The sequence below is a fragment of the Erinaceus europaeus genome, chromosome 14 (assembly GCF_950295315.1).
Source record: "Erinaceus europaeus chromosome 14, mEriEur2.1, whole genome shotgun sequence".
NCBI lineage: Eukaryota > Metazoa > Chordata > Mammalia > Eulipotyphla > Erinaceidae > Erinaceus > Erinaceus europaeus.
This window is the reverse complement of record NC_080175.1, coordinates 67,857,793-67,872,990: the sequence shown is the minus strand read 5'-3', so window position 1 is coordinate 67,872,990 and position 15,198 is coordinate 67,857,793. Positions and strand designations below refer to the sequence as shown.

At 43.8% G+C, this 15,198-nt stretch overlaps 1 long non-coding RNA gene across 1 annotated transcript; it reads right to left on the bottom strand.

Annotated features, from left to right (window-relative positions):
• Window positions 1-3,799: 3,799 nt before the first annotated feature.
• On the bottom strand, window positions 3,800-15,198 carry LOC132532669 (uncharacterized). Its single transcript, XR_009544573.1, has 3 exons — window positions 15,085-15,198; window positions 5,367-5,408; window positions 3,800-4,123 (listed from the first exon to the last, which is right to left on the bottom strand). It is a non-coding gene; the product is annotated as an uncharacterized LOC132532669 (long non-coding RNA).

Sequence of the window (15,198 nt, the reverse complement as noted above, 5' to 3'; positions counted from 1 at the left end):
AAGAAATGGGTTTTTGAAATTCCTTATGACCCTACACTACTACTCCTAGTCATACGCTCAAAGGGCACGCAAATAGTAATTCGAAGAGATACATGCACCCCCCCATGCTCACAGCTGCGTTATTCAAAACTATCAAAATATAGTCACCTAAAATGACCTTCAAAAGATGACTAGATTTCAAAAAAAAAAAAAGTGAGATATAGAGTACTAGTTGGCTAGTTTTAAAAATGACATTGTGAAAAAAATGGATGGGAGAGGAAGGGGCAGTACTTCTTCTTCTAGCGTTTGCCCTTCTTCCGTAGCCAGTCAACAGCGTCAGGTTGAGCCTGATGTAAAGTTTCGAGACTGAGGGAAATAAGAAGTGAAAGACAAATACCAGATGATTCCACTCGTGTAGAATACAGAGAGCTAACATAAGCTAACTTGCTGGAAAATATAACAATAACCAAAACAACTGTCTTTTAAAAATATTATTTGTTTATGTATTACTGGATAAAGACAAAGAGATGAGGAGAGAGACCTCCAGCCCTGCTCTTCCTCTCGTGAAGTTTTCCCCTTGCAGGTAGGGACCAGGGGCTTGAACTTGGGACCTCTAGAATGACTCTCTGACTGATAAAAAAAAACAAAAAACATAGAAGGGGATGACAAAGGCTAGGTGATAGGTTCTCTTTGATGTAATGGCACAGGAGCTGAGCTGTTGAGTGCAGTGAGGACGTACTCATGCGTGTGTGTGTGTGTGTGTGTGTGTGTGTGTGTGTGTGTGTGTGTGTGTGTATGTGTGTGTGTGTGCCTGTGTGTACAGGTGTGCATGTGAAGCTATACTCCTTGATAACGTTTTCTAAACCAATATAAAATTAATATAAATAGAAGCAATAAGAACAAGTTTTAACCATGCTTACAACTATTTGATTATTGAACATAAAAATAATTTTGATCACAGTTACTATATTACGTGCATAGGTGATCAACATAGCTTTTTTTTCTGCATTCTTATTATTTCCTCAATGGCATTTCCTCAAAGTAAAATCATGTTAAAGCCTGAAAATTTTATCTGTACATATTAACACTGCGATGTATGGAAGTAACTTTGGCTTATAGTTTATTATTATGAATAGTTTTAGAGAATCTTTACATGGCTTACACTACACACATAATCAGTGATAATTACAATATAGTTTGTTTTTATGGGAGTCATTCATCTATTATTAAAAGGGTATGGCAGAGGAATTGTGAAAATCGTACTCACCTATTATGGAAACTCAAGTGCATTCATTCTAAGGTCAGCTACAATTTGGCCAGGAAAGGACTCAAGTTACAACCTTGATGTTTTTTTCTGGCCCCTGCTGTGACCACAATGGTGACCATGCACACTGTGACTTTATAACTTCCAGCCACTTTGCCTTTGGGCTCCTTCCAATACAGGCAGGCATGTACATATACATATATTCACAGCTGTATCCTATACCATACTGGTAAAAAAGACAAACATAATCCAGAAGGGACTCATTATTATATACCCATTAGTATTCTCCTATTCATTGTGATTCTAAAAAAAAAGTTAAAACTAAAGCATTTTCATGGACCCCTGTCCAAATCAGCTAAATTTGGTGAGTCTGAGTCCTTACAAATGTCCGGCATTGTATTCACTCAGATATGTGTGCCATTATACATAATTTCCATATAACTCTTAAGACATAAATATTATGAGAAAACTGCATTAAAAACCCAGAAGTTTAAGTGGCTGGATGGTAGCACACATAGTACTATGCACAAGGACCCAGGTTCAAGCCCCTCACTCCTCACCTGTAGAGGGGGATGCTTCACAAACGGTGAAGGAGGTCTGCAAGTGTCTATTTTTCTCTCTCCTTCTCTACTTCCTCTTCCCCTGTCAATTTCTCTCTGTCCTAGAGAATAAGATGGAAGAAAAGAAAACAAAAAAAGAAAGAGAGAAGGGAGAAAAGGAAAGAAAGAAAGAAGGAAAGAAAGAAAGAAAGAAAGAAGAGAAAATTCATAGTGCTAGCACTGAGTCCCAACAATAACCGTGGAGGCAAAAAAAAAAAAGCCAAGAAGTTCCAGAGTGTAAACACGGGAATCTGAACAGAAGTCACGACACCTTGGGGTTACTGGAAAACAGTTTAATTTTAGTGGTGCCAGAATCAACTCTTGCCAAAATTTCTAGGCTCTGATGTTCAGTAAAATTTTCCTTTTATACAAAAAGAAAGGTTGACCAAAAATGATTCACAATATACACACAAGGACTAAGAGGTGGGCAGAGGTCAGAAAGGTCAAAGGCTGTCAGATCTTTTACAAATACCAGAAACTGGCTTTAAATCTTCCAGGGCTTTTTCAAACACCAAGAAGAAGAGAGGGTTAGGTTTAGGATTTATGGGTGGCTAAAAGTGGCCTGATATAAGCAGTTCTGTACACTACTTCAAGAGGAAGTGACCACTGAAGTCAGAATCAAAAACAGGTCCTCTAGATTCCGAAACCCATGGCCTTCATCTATACACAAGGTAGTTTTCAAAGAATTGTGAACGCAAGCAGGCTAAACTGAAAGTGAAGAACCAAATGAGCTGTTTTTTCCTCTGAACTACAAAGTTTGTGCCAATTTCCTCGCCTGTTACATAACCCCAGAGTAACAAAACACAGATACACTACAGAAAGCCAGGCATTGCATCTGATTCAGGAACAGCCAACCTGACATACTAGAACACTCTCTCCTGGTAAATAAATAAAAAACCTAACACTGTAGGAATTTTTTAAACAGCCCAAGCATTTTTAGTATCTACTAAATAGATACTCCTGACTTTACAGGTCAAATTTTTAGTTCAGTTCACTTGGGAAAATATAGGCATCCATCCGTGTGTAGCCGTTACATTCTAGATGCTGCCCCCTGTTCCATGTACATTCTCTGCACCGTTTTCTGCTGTGTGGTTGCATGAACAAGAGAAACTGACCTGCACGCAGAGAACTAGAGCTTTTTTGTAGAAAAATATCAGGGTGGAGTCTAAGAAAGAGAACAAACAATTTCAAAAGCCCAAGGGAAAAGAGATAATGGCCCAATTAACTCAAGGATAAGTAAAACAACTGAGCACCAATTTCTGCAAATAATTGACCTTAGCTCCACCAGTGGTCAGACAGAGGAGTTCCAAACTGGCCCAGAGCCTATGCTTTCTTGCCAACTGTTTATCAGCAGCTGAAAAACATTCTGGCTCAGTTCCTCTCTTTAGTTTGCCTCTGACACTGTTGCCTCAATATGCTGAAATGAACTGAATTGCTATCAAGATAAACACCCCAGCCTACCCAGGCCACTCCCAACCCCTATATTGGACTGCTCAGGTCTGCCAAGGAGGCCCTGCTTCCTCTAGGTATCTGGGTTTGCACACCCCACACTGCCCCCCTCCCTTTCAAATAATTTTATTAGGGGTTTAGTGGTTAACAGTCTAGTCTTTAATACATAGACACAACCTCTCATCTCCCCTTGATTGGTGCTCAGGAAACACACTATGACCCCAATGTCCTTTCATCCTGTCCCTCTCCTTCCTTCCCCTTTGGTGCAATATACCAAACCCAATCAAAGTGTCACCTTATGTTTTCCCTTTCTGTTTTTTTTCCTTATAATTTTTATTTATAAAAAGGTAACATTGACAAGAACCATAGGATAAGAGGGGTACAACTCCACACAATTCCCACCTAGTGAGCTCCGTATCCCCTCCCCTCCCCTGATAGCTTTCCTATTCTTTAACCTTTTATTTATTTTATTTTATTTTATTTAAGAAAGGATTAATTAACAAAACCATAGGGTAGAAGGGGTACAACTCCACACAATTCCCACCACCCAATCTCCATATCCCACCCCCTCCCCTGATAGCTTTCCCATTATCTATCCCTCTGGGAGCATGGACCCAGGGTCATTGTGGGTTGCAGAAGGTAGAAGGTCTGGCTTCTGTAATTGCTTCCCCACTGAACATGGGCGTTGACTGGTCAGTCCATACTCCCAGTCTGCCTTTCTCTTTCCCTAGTAGGGTGGGTCTCTGGGGAAGCCGAGCTCCAGGACACATTGGTGGGGTCTTCAATCCAGGGAAGCCTGGCCAGCATCCTGATGGCATCTGGAACCTGGTGACTGAAAAGAGAGTTAACATACAAAGTCAAACAAATTGTTGAGCAAATTCTTTAACTTTTTGGGAGTATGGACCCAGGGTCATTATGGGGTGCAGAAGGTGGAAGGTCTGGCTTCTGTAATTGCTACCCCGCTGAATATGGGCGCTGCTTCCTTGCTGTTCTTTATGCTTAAGTTACACCTAGAAGTAAGATAATTCATTTTCGGTCTTGTTCTTCCTGTTTTGTCTCACTCAGCAGGGTGCCTTTGAATCTAATTGTATTGCAACAGAGATAACATAATCACTTTTAACAGCTGCCTAGTATTCCATTGTGCATATGTACTATAACTTCCTTAGCCACTCATCTGTCATTGGACATCTGGGTTTGGCTATTACAGACTATGCTGCTATGAACATTGGTATGCATAGGTCTTTTTGGATAGCTGTTTTTTGTTTTCCCTGGGCAGATCCCTATGGGAAGGGAATGCTGGGTGATAAGGCAGGTCCATTTCTAGAGTTTTGGTGACTCTCAGACTACCTTTTTGCACCAGTGCCAGTAGTGCTCCTACTAGTCCTGCCTTCTCTTTCCCTGAAACTTCCTTCACAAACCCTCACTGTGGCATTCCTCATTGCCAGGAAGCCATAGCTCTGGGACTCAAAGAAGCTAGGCGAGATCTCTGTCTTCTCAGGGGGAATCCCTGAGGGGGATTCCACCTTGTCATAAAGTCTAGATGCAGGAAAGTGTCACAGGCTACCAGACAACAGAGATAGGCTGAGAAGAGAAGAGAAGGCTAGGAATGAAGGGGCTGTATACTGTATAAGAGTATAAGGTACAAAGTATAATGTACAGGTATAAGAGGATGAGAGGGGAGTCGGGCGGTAGCACAGCAGGTTAAGCACATGTGGCACAAAGCGCAAGGACTGGCGGAAGGATCCCGGTTCAAGCCCTGGCTCCCCACCTGCAGGTGAGTCGCTTCACAGACAGTGAAGCAGATCTGCAGGTGTCTATCTTTCTCTTCCCCTCTCTGTCTTCCCTTCCTCTCTCCATTTCTCTCTGTTCTATCCAGCAATGATGAAATCAATAACAACAACAATCATAACTACAACAATAAAAGAACAAGGGCAATAAAAGGGAATAAGTAAATAAATATTAAAAAAAAAAAGACGAGAGAAGTATTCCTCAGGAAGCCAGGTTCCAAGTGTTCTTTTCTTTCTTCCATTAAGGAAGCCTCTCATTCCTGAGTTTAACCCCAGAGTCATACTCACGCCATCTCAGTCTTCTGGGCAGACATGATAATGACAGAAAACCTGGAGGAAAGAAAGAAAGCTTCACTCTGTGTTCTTAAAGCAAAGCAAAGGGTAGTTTATTAAAAAAAAATTTTTTTTTAATCCAGATAGCAGCCAAGGAGTGACACTTCTGGTAGAGTACACACATTACCAGGCACAAGGAGCCATGTTCAAGCCCCAGTCCCCACTGTAAGTTTCATGAGTGGTGGAGCAGGGTTGCTAGGGTGTGTCTCTTTGTCTCTTTACTTCCTTTCTTCTCTCTCCCTATTTCTGTCTCTGTAAGAAAGAAAAGGGGAAAAAATCTGAAAGCTGTCAGAAGTGGTGGAATCACTTGTGCAGGCCCCGTGATAAACTTGGTGAAAATAGGAAGAAACAAAAACCCTAAGTTCCAGTGGGTACATCAGACTCATTCAAATAACTCACAAGAATAAAGTTTGGTTTTTTGTTTGTTCGTTTTTTGCCTCCAGTTGCTGGGGCTAGGCGCTAGCACTCCTGGTAGCCTTTTTTCTTTCTTTCTTCTCCCTTCCCCCCCCCCCCCATTTTATTCGACAGGACAGAGAGAAAGGAGATAGGGAGAAAGACAGACACCTGCAGATCTGCCTTACCACTTGTGAAGCGTCCCTGCTGCAGGCAGGGAGCAGCAGGGGCTCCAACTTGGGTCTTTTCAGGGGTCCTTGCTCCTAGTACTATGTGTGCTTAATCAGGGGTGCCACTGCCCAGCCCCCAAATTAAGCATTCCTTTTAAAAAATATTTATTTAGTTAGTTAGTTTTCCTTTTGTTGCCCTTTTTTTAAAATTGTTGTTGTTGTAGTTAATGATGCCATTGTTGTTAGATAGGAAGAGAGAAATGGAGAGAGGAGGGGAAGACAGAGAGGGGGAGAGAAAGATAGACACGTGCAGACCTGCTTCACCGCCTGTGAAGCGACCCCCCCTTCAGGTGAGGAGTTGGGGGCTCTAACTTGGATCCTTACGCTGGTCTTTGTGCTTCATGCCACATGTGCTTAACCCACCGTGCTACTTACTGCCTGACTCCCCAAATAAAGCATTCTTTAAATTTTTGCTAGGGTCACAGTTCCTTGTTATTTATCAAGAGCAATCAAAGAAAAAAAATTTACTTCAAATCACATGGAAATTTCAAACCACAACAACCATTGGCTGCAAAGTTTACTTTGGCAATTTCACTGGCAATTTCAATTTTGGCATCTTCTAGCCTGTTCGAATGCCACTTCATTGTCAGAATCCCAGATTTACAGAAGAGGAATGTGGGCAGGGGAACTTAACTTAACCCGAGCTCTCTGCTCATAAGATCTCTTTCTAAGATCCAAAAGCTGGGCTGGGGAGACAGCATAATAGGCAAATGGCTTTCATTGCCTGAGTCTCTGAGGTTCCAGGTTCAGTCCCCAGCAGCACTATATACCAGAGCTGAGGAGTGTTCTGTGCTCTGGTCTCCCCCCTCCCCACCTGTATCTCTTACATTAAAAATAAATTTAAGGGGAGTCAGGCGGTAGTGCAGTGGGTTAAGCACATGTGTCGCGAAGTGGAGGGACTGGTGTAGGGATCCTGGTTCCACCCCCCAGCTCCCCACCTGCAGGGGAGTGGATTCACAAGCGGTGAAGCAGGTCTGCAGGTGTTTATCTTTCTCTCTCCTTCTGTCTTCCCTTCCTCTCTCCCTTTCTCTGTCCTATCCAATAAAATAAAAAGAAAAGGAGTCGGGCTGTAGTACAGCGGGCTAAGCGCAGGTGGCGCAAAGCACAAAGACCGGCATAAGGATCCCGGTTCAAACCCCGGCTCCCCACCTGCAGGGGAGTCGCTTCACAGGCGGTGAAGCAGGTCTGCAGGTGTCTATCTTTCTCTCCTCCTCTCTGTCTTCCCCTCCCTCTCTCCATTTCTCTCTGTCCTATCCAACAACAACAACAACAATAATAACTACAACAATAAAACAACAAGGGCAACAAAAGGGAAAAGATAAATAAAATAAATATTTAAAAAAAGTATTTAAAAAAATAAATAAAAAGAAAACAATGGCCTCCAGGAGTAGTGGATTTGTAGTGCTGGCACCAAGCCCCAGTGGTAACCCTGGAGGCAAACAACAATAATAAAAAAATAAATCTAAAAAAGATCCATGAACAAACATACTCCAACAGTCTTGCGGTCACTCTTGAGTAATGTTCTGTTCTGAAGGCAGGTGGCTCAGATTCTGCTCTGCTACAGAGACTGTCTCCTTAGTAGAAGAAACCTGCAGCCATCAGAGCAGATGCATGGCCCCTGAGGTTAACCCTCTGTTTCTGTAATTGATTGGTCAATTTTTTTTATTGTGCATGAGAAAGAGAGAGATTGAAAGAGTCCAGAAGATCACTTCATCAGTCTATGCTGCTGGGGGACTGACTTCTCATCTATGCAAGGCATGCATCCTATTGCTGAGTTTCTTTCCTGCTCCCTAAGGAAGTCACCAGGTTAGTGTCGGGCTGCGCCACGGAGAAGAGAGAGAGGAGATCCGGAGTGAAGAGGGAACACAAATCTTTATTTGCACTGGCACCTCAGAGTTGAGTGAGAGAGAAGCAGGTTGGGCCGCGTGGAGGTAGCAAAAATGGCCGCCTCACGCAGTAACCTTTCCTGAAGTGAAGAAGCCGGCAAGAGAGAGAGGTGCGGAAGAAGAAGGGCTTTTATGGGAGTAGCTCTGGAGAGAATGGGAAGGGGGAGGAGTAACCATAGCACTCCAGGGTAGGATAATAACTCTCATGAGAATGAGAAGGGGGAGGAGTAACCAAAGTACTCCAACTATGGGGGGGGGGGGGATAGACAATGCCCTGAGGGCACAACATGGTGGAACAGGCGCTCCAAGAATGTTCCAACTCTCGCAGGAACATGGCAGATGTGACTGCATCTGCACAATTCCCCAGCAGGTTAGGACTTCCCGCCAAGAGTTATACCACAGGGACTAGGGCAGCTTCCTGGTGCCGCTGGGATAGGGAAGGGCAAGTACAGAGCCAGTTCCTCAGCAGACCTAAAGACTTCACTTTTACACTGCTCCTGCTTAGATCTTTAAAACCACACATTTCACAGACATCTATCACAGGGAGATGAGAAATTTTACCCATCTGTCAACAATTGGACTGTCATTCATTAACCTCCCCAATGAAGGAAAAAAATACACATCCTGCGACAGGCAGTGGCCCACCTGGTAGAGTACCCACACTACCATGCACAAAGACCCAGGTTCAAGCTCCTAGTTCTCTTTGGCAGGGGGGAAGCTTCATGAATGGTGGAGCAGGGCTTTGGGTCCCTCTCCCTTCTCTCTCCTCTTTTTCGTTTGTTTATTGGAAGGGGGGATTAGAGGAAAGGAGAGGAGAGGAGGGAAGAGGAAGGGATGGGAGGGGAAGAGGGATGGGATGAGGCGGAAAGGGAGGGGAGTAGTAGGGGAGAGGAGAGGAGAGGAGAGGAGAGGAGAGGAGAGGAGAGGAGAGGAGAGGAGAGGAGAGGAGAGGAGAGGAGAGGAGAGGAGAGGAGAGGCTAGATCCCTGCTCAGCTCTAGATGATGGTGGTACTGGGGACTGAACCTGGAATCAGAGCCCCAGGCATGAGAACCTGCTTTGCAACACCATTTTTTTCTTTCTCCCTGCCAAGGAAAAACAAATGTCCACCAGGAGTACTGGGGTCATGTAGGCAGAGTCTCGGAAATAATCTTGGTGGCAGAGACTACTGCATACATCCTGTTTAATCAACATTATTATTTTTTATAATCAAAGTGAAGGGGCCACTTTTGGAGAGCTTTCTGCTTCTTAGTGTCCTTTTTCTGCCCTTGGCTCATCTCCCCCTCTCTCTTAGGCCTTCTGCTTCCCAGAATAGCTAGAAACCTGGAAGACCCAGGGGACCCAACTCTATTTATAGTAGCCCTGGAAGACACAGGTGGGGAGAAGAGTGTTGGAGGGGGTGGTGTCAGTGCCTGCTCCCATTTCTGTCAGGCCTCACCACAAGATAGCGCATCTTGAAAACAGATTTTCATTTGCCCACCATGCCCTCCTCACCCCCGCTCTGCTGTTCTCAAAGATCACACAAGCAGTGGCCTCTTCTCAGAACCTGGAGCCACCTTCACACCTCAATGCCAGTTTTGTTACCTTCGAGAAGGCCTTCCTTTCCGTCTGAACTACCAGCTAATAGTATCTTCAGGGAATGTCATTATTTCCTTTTTTATATTATTATCATCTTTATTTATTATTGGTTAGAAACAGCCAGAATTTGAGAGGGATGGGAGTAATAGAGAGGAAGAGAGACAGAGAGACACGTGCAGCACTGCTTCACCACTTGTGAAGCTTTCCCCCTACAGGTGGGGACCGGGGGCTTGAACCTGGGTCCTTGCACTTTGTAAGGTGTGCACAAACAAAAAGCCACTCATCCATCAACCCATCTGCTTACCTCAGATTTGTTGGTGGGGAAACTCTAAACACTCCTGGCTCATGCTCTCTACCCAGCACAGTTACCAAGACCTCCTCTTCTACTTCCCAAAGCTGTCCTGACTAGGAAAGAAAATGCTGGGTCCTCATATGCACTGAGTGCACTGCTAGAAGCCACCACTGAGATAGCTCCTAATGGCACAATGACATGTAAAACCAGGTACCTCCAATGGGAGTCACAGATTCTGAGCAAGTGTTGTTTTTGACTCACACCAACCTCTCTTTCTTTTTTTTTTTCTTAAGTATTTTTTATTTATATCTAGATGAGCAATAACAGAACTCATAGAAGAAATAGAAGGTCTATTTAAATCTTACTGACAAAATCATAATACATAAGGACCTCACTCTGCTGACAACTGGAAAACATGATTTACCATCACCCACTCCCATTTGTGATTTCTTTGCTTCTGGGACTAGTACTATTTACATTTTTAAATTCAACTTACAGAGTTTTAACATTAGTGGTGATCTTAATGAATACCCTTCTGTATCCAACTATTTATAAAGGAGTCCATAAAGAGTGGGTGGATTTGATTATAAGTCACCGTTACTCACCCAATTGAAATTGTGAGACAATAACTTTAAGTACATATATCCTTTAATTCTTATAAAAATCATGGTTATACTAAATACACACATATTTTTTTTTACCACACCAACCTTTCTATCTATGCCTCTTTCTCTCTCTGTCTTTCTCTCTCTCTGTCTCTCTATCTGTCTCTCTCTCTGTCTCTCTTTCTCTTCTTGGTGACCCAAGACCCAGGTGTCTCTGTGACTGCTCAGTCTTTATCTCTCAGGGCTTACAAGAACACCTGGGGCCTTCACAGTGTCTGTGGGAACATACTACTTTCTGCTATCTCCTGAGGACATTCTGTGTTACCCTCTCATGTCCCAAAGGGCCTTTATGTTCCAGAGTTATCAACATGACTGTCCCCCAAGAATGCTTCCAAGTGTTCTGCCATGTCCGGTGCACCATTGTGTCTCTATCTCATTTGGCTGCCATGTTTGCCTGCCATGACCCCTGAGAATGGGCCTTGCTGCATCAAGTGTCACACAGACCTGTGCCACCCTCAGCTGTGCAGGCTCCATTGCTCATCCTCAGCTCGGGAAAACAAGGCCCTGAGAATTAGAAGGCAGCGTGGGGGCCTTGAGTGCATGCATGTTGGGAAAAAATGTTGTGGTGAAAAGGGCTGCTTGTATATTAAAAATATTCTGCTTCAGAGCCACTTGGTAAATTTATTTTATTTATCAATTTTTGTCTCCAGGGTTATCTCTGGGGCTCAGTGCCTGCACTACGAATTCACAGCTTCTGCAACCACATGTAAACTTAATTTAATTTTTTTTAAAGATTTTATTTATTTATGAGAAAGATAGGAAGAGAGATAAATAAACCAGACATCACTCTGGCACATGTGCTGCCGGGGATCGAGCTTGCGACCTCATGCTTGAGAGACCAAAACTTTATCACTGCACCACCTCCCGGACCACAATTTAATTTTTTAAGATAGGACAGAAAGAAATTGAGAGAGGAGAGGAAGACAGAGAGGGGGAGAGAAAGATAGACACCTGCAGACCTACTTCTCCGCCTGTGAAGCGACTCCCCTGCAGGTGGAGAGCCGGGGGCTTGAACCGGGTTCTTACGTTCTGTACTATATGCACTTAACCTGGTGTGCCACCACCCAGCCCCTGGTAAATTTATTTTAAAAATCATATGTATTCACATGCAGTGGAGCAGCACTGCAGGTGTCTCTCCTTTAGCTATATTTATTTATTTTATTTTTTATTTCCTTTTTAATGTGATTTTAATTTGTAATAAATATTTATTTTGGATACAGACAGGATGAAGTTGGGAGGGGAAGAAGAGATAGAGAAGGAGAGAGACAGAGATACTTGTAAGACTGCTTTACCACTTGTGAAGTATTTTCCCTGCAGGTGGGGGACTTGAACCTGGGTCCTTGTGCATTGTAACATGTGCTCTCAACCAGGTGCATCACTTGGCCCCCTTTCTTTTTTATTTTCTTGCCGTTAGGGTTATCTGCTGGCACAGTGAATCTACCACTTTTGGTGGTCTTTTCTTTCCATTTTAGTTGATAGAGACAGAGAAAAATTGAGAGTACAGTGAGAGAGAGAAAGAAAGAGAGGGGGGTAAGGGTGCATGGGTGGGATGGGACACAGTCTTTTGGTGGTGGGAATGGTGTTTATGTACACTCCTATTAAATTGTAGTCATATAAGTCACTATTTAATTAATATGAGAGGGGAACATTGATTGTATGTCTCAAACTTTTTAAAGCACAGATTCAGTCTTTTTAACACATAGACTGAGTCTTTGATATGTTGGCTCTCTCAAAAACCTAGACCAGGGAGAACAGAAGCAACCGGTGGCACAGCTATATACAAGATGCTGGGTACTATACAGCAAACCCTAACAAAGGGACTTTTCTAAGTTAACCCAATTACCAAATAATGTGATGGTAACAATAACTATCCATTGTCTTCTTGAACCCTAAGACAGCAGGAACCTCACATTTCCACTATAGAACCTACATTTCCCCCAGTCCTGGAGCCTTAGGGTGGGGCGCACTTTCCTGCATGCCTCTCTCAATTCATTTCAAATAATATTGCATCCGCCGATCACAACCTAATCAACGCAATGAGTGCCACCTCAGCATGCATCACTTCAGACTGTGTCCAGAGACTTCACGTGTGGAATGACAACCCTTCAGCTTCATTACTTGGCCACCAGGTTCCAGATGCCAGCATGATGCCTACCAGACTTCCCTGGACAAACGACCCCACCAGTGTGTCCTGGAGCTCTGCTTCCCCAGAGCCCCACACTACTAGGGAAAGAGAGAGGCAGGCTGGGAGTATGGATCGACCTGTCAATGCCCATGTTCAGCGGGGAAGCAATTACAGAAGCCAGAACTTTCACCTTCTGCAACCCACAATGACCTTGGGTCCATACTCCCAGAGGGACAAAGAATGGGAAAGCTATTAGGGGAGGGGATGGGATATGGAGATCTGGTGGTGGGAATTGTGTGGTGTTGTACCCCTCCTATCCTATGGTTTTGTTAATGTCTCCTTTTTAAAATAAATAAATAAATTTTTAAAAATTCAAAAATAAAAAAAGAGAGAGAGACACCTGCAGAGCTTTTTTACTGCCTGTAAAGCACCGCCTCCCCTGCAGGTGGGGAGCAGGGGCTTGAACCTAGGTCCTCGAGCATAGTTAGCGTGTGCTCATCCAGGTATGCCGCTGCCCTGCCCCGTTTCTCTCTGTTTTTTTTTTTCTTTTTCTGGTGTTTTCTTTTTCTTTTTCTACTGGATTTCACAGTGAAGCACTAAGAAGCCCCCCTCTGTGAGAAACCATACTGGTGTCTGAGCTACAATTTCCCCTTGTGGTTTGAAGTGACCACTTAACAGAAATTAAAACAAGGTCTAGCTGAAACTTCACCTGCAGGGCACGCAAGCTCTTTCTCGTCTTCTCCACTTCATGAACAGCCCAGGTCTTCCCCAGAGGACTTGCAAATGTCCAGTACTCAGCTCTTCTCTCTCCCTTGAAGTCAGGGTTGGACATCATCTTGTTTCTACCAGGTAAGATAAATACACACCTAAACCCCACTCTGGAGATGAGTAATGACGTTTGGTGAGCCAGAAGCTGAGGCTGAGACATCTCTTCTGGGAAATGGTGGTCATCATATTCAGTTTCCAGAAACACTGTTTCCTGTATCACTTTTGGCCACTCTGCCCCCATGCAGCCTGTGATGGCAGTGGTAAGACTGCATGAATGAGTGTGACACATTCTGCTGCTCTTCCCAGTTTTGACAGTTCCATGTCAAAGTTTCATGTAACACCTTCCAACTCCTCCCTGACACACACACACACACACACACACACACACACACACACATTCTAACTACTCAGTATTTTCTCTCCTCGCCTCTTTTCTCCTCGCCTTCTCTTCTTTTCTCTACTTTTCCCTCCTCTCTCTATATATTTATACCAGAGCACAGCACAGTCCTAGTTTATGGTGGTATAGGGATTTGTACCAGAGGTTTCAGAGCCTCAGGCATGAGAGTCTAGCTATTATGCTAGCTACTCCATCCTTCTTTTTTTTTTGCCTCCAGGGTTATCACTGGAGCTTGGTCCCAGCACTATGAGTCCACTGCTCCTGGCAGCCATTTTTTCTATTTTATTGGATAAGAAAGAGATAAATTGAGAGGAGAGAGGCAGATAGAGAGGGAGAGAGAAGGAAAGACATCTGCAGATCTGCTTCGATGCTCGTGAAGCAGCCACTCTGCAGGTGGGGAGCAGGGGGCTTGAACCCAGATCCTTGTGCAGGTCTTTGTACTTAGTACTATATACATTTAACTAGGTGCACCACTGCCCAGCCCCCTTCAATATCCTTTTGATAAGTTACTTTCTGTTTCAGTTTGAATTGTTTTCAGTTGCTTGACACAAAAACCCTAAGTGATATTTTTTTAATTCTCTCTCTCTGTGTCTGTCTCTGTCTCTCTCTCTCTTTTTCCTTCCTGGGCCTTGCTTGCATGATTTCTCTGCTCCCAGTAGTCTCAGTCTCTCTCTCTCTCTCTCTCTTTCTCACTTCCTCTCTCTCTTTCCCTCTCAAAATGACACAGATAAGGAGAGAGAGAGAGAGAACAGAATAGAGGCAGTAGTTTACTGCTCTACTGCTCTTGGAGCTTCCTTTTGGTGTCATGCATGATCCTCAGACCTGGGTCCCTGCCCGTAATACAGCACGTGCTCTACCTGGCAAGCTCTATCCCACCCCCTTCCCACAAAAGCTTCCCAAAACCTTCTTACGTAGCATTCTCTGTTAACTACAGCTAAAGCTTATCTAACTATCACCAATCCTGGGATCTATTAGTTATCTATTGCCACAGAATGCGCTACAGTCAATCACTCAGTGGCTAGAAAAATTAAATTGAGTTAAATTAAATTAAAACAACCCTTTCTTCTTACTCATCTGTGGGGTGTCTGGGCAGACTCATCTGTGGGGTGTCTGAACTTCATCTAACTGATCTACATTAAGTCTGGTTGACTTTGGTTCCAAATTGTAAATTAATTTTGAAAGATATTTTATTTATTTATTTATTTGGCTAGGCAAAGAGAGAAACTGAGACGGAAGGCAGACAGAGAGAAAGAGACAGGGAGTCCTGTAGCACTGCTTCATTGCTGCTGAAGCTTGCCCTGCAGGTGGGGACCGGGGGCTTAAACCAGGGTCCTTACTTACTGTACTGTGTACACTCAACCAAGTGCGCCACCAGCCAGCACCAATTCTCACAGGACTTGGTTCAGCTCTTATCCTCTTTGGATTCTCCATGACTTGTCTTCTTATGGTCACCAC